This window comes from Nicotiana tomentosiformis, chromosome 8 (genome assembly GCF_000390325.3).
Source record: "Nicotiana tomentosiformis chromosome 8, ASM39032v3, whole genome shotgun sequence".
NCBI classification, from domain to species: domain Eukaryota; kingdom Viridiplantae; phylum Streptophyta; class Magnoliopsida; order Solanales; family Solanaceae; genus Nicotiana; species Nicotiana tomentosiformis.
In genome coordinates, this window is record NC_090819.1 from 61,122,499 (window position 1) to 61,124,839 (window position 2,341).

Here is a 2,341-nt window from a genome sequence, read left to right on the forward strand (position 1 = left end):
AGAAATTGAGGGTTTTAGCCTAAAGTTTCATAGAGTAAGTTTTTGAGTTTTGAACATCGATTCGGAGTCGGATTTGAGTGAAATTAGTATGGTTGGACTCGTAATTAAATGGGTTTTCGGATTTTATAAGTTTCATCGAGTTTTGAGGCACAGGCCCAGGTTTGACATTTTGGCTGATTTTGGGCTTTTGATTAAGGATTCGACCTTTATCATTTGGAATTGTTTCCTTAGGCATTAATTGATGTATTTGAGTTGATTTTGGCTAGTTTCAAGCCGTTTAGAGGTTGGTGCGTGCGGGTGGCATTTTGGAGCATCGCTTGGCTTGCTCGATATTGGATTTGGCTTGTTCAAGGTAAGTAATACTTCTAAACTTTGAGCTGAGGGTATGAACCCTGATTATACGTGTTATGTGATTTATTTGAAGGTGACGCACATGCTAGGTGACAGGCGTGTGGGCGCGAACCGTAGAAATTGAGACTCGGTGGATTTCGTAGAGTTGTGTAGCTAATTGACTTGTATTTTCCATGTATTTTTCATGTGTTAGAGAAACTGAGCTGTGACTCATGTTAGAAATCATGCTTAGGCAAATGCTGGTATTATTGGGACCCACTGAGGTCATTCCTGCTGTCGAATTATATATTTAAATTGTAATTTCGTACTCAGTCATGTTCATTCATTGCATATCATATCTCAGTCTCTGTTGCTACTTATTAATACATCATATCATCATTTTGGGCTAGTTTAATGACATTGTGAGCCCGAGAGACTGGAGAGATTGATGACTGAGTGAGGCCGAGGGCCTGATTGTGAGTGATATTTATGAGATCGGGTTACACGTCGCAACATGTTTATTGATTTATGCCTGGATTTGGCTTATTATAGCGCTTGGGCTGAAGGAGCCCCTCCGGAGTCTGCACACGCACAGTGAGCGCAGTCGATATTGTATTGAGGGGTGGATCTTCCTTGGGCATGGATCTTGCCTAATTATTTATATTGAGGGATGGATCTTCCCTGGGCTGGATTTGCTCTATACAGTACTGAGTGACTACATGTCAGTTACCATACATACATATATATATATATATATATATTGGGATGGATCTTCCCTGGGTTGGATTGGACATATACTATACTGAGTGACTGTGCGCGAGTTTTCATTTATATTTGGGTTGAATCTGCCCTGTACAGTGCTGAGTGACTGAGCATGCAGAATATTGAGCGTGATGAGTGGAAATGCGAGACAATAAGATTGGGTACTCTGAGAGTATGAGTACATGAGTTCATCACTGTGTTGCATTGCATTAGACATGCATACTTGATATGTAGGCATAAAGAAGTATTTTTCCTCATGCCATCTTTTAATGGAATTTCTTATATGTTGTTAAAGTTTTTGAGAAAAATCACAGATTTCAAACTTACTCATATTTTCGATGATTTCGGCAAGAGATTTGAGTTTTACTGTTATACTTGAAAAGAAAATGTTTATTTTCCGGAATTGTATACGAGCTGAGCATTTATTTATTGAGTTATTTCTTGGACCATCTTTATTATATTGTTATGAATTGTTGCTGGTTATTAGAGTTGGACTCTGACCTTTGTCCCAGCTCATCACTACTTTCAACCTAAGGTTAGGTTTGTTACTTATTGAGTACATGGGGTCGGTTGTACTCATACTATACTTATGCACCTTGCGTGCAGATTTTGGACGCTGATGTTGATGTGTATGACGGAAGCTAGCATTGAAGACGTACCTGCATTCCAGTTACAGCTGCTTGTTGTTCATGGTAGCCCTAGACTTATACAAATCTGTTTATGTACATTCGGACAGATGATGTATTTATTTCATACAAGTTTTGTAAATTCTAAATCTTAAAAGCTCATGATTTGTACTACCAGTCCTTGGGAAATCTTGTATAACAGTTCAGTTGTATTATCATTTATTCTCTTAATAAATATCATTTGAACTGGTTTGTTGTTAACTGGCTTACCTAGCGGGTTGGGTTAGGTGCCATCACGGCTAGATGGATTTTGGGTCGTGACACCTAGCAGGTTGGGTTAGGTGCCATCACGACGGTTTGGATTTTGGGTCGTGATAGACAAAGAGTTCGCAATTACGACAATTGCGAACCCTCACAATTGCGAAGGACGCCTAGCATATGCAGCATATGACAAGCCCAGGAGATGTCGTGATTGCAACACAGACCTCGCAAATGCGAAATCTACACTCCTCGCAAATGCGACAAAATTGTTGCAAATGCGACCTAACCCACCTAAGCCTAGACTTCGCAAATGCGAAACATATATCTCAATTACAATATCTGAGTCCCCCATGTCATGTTCG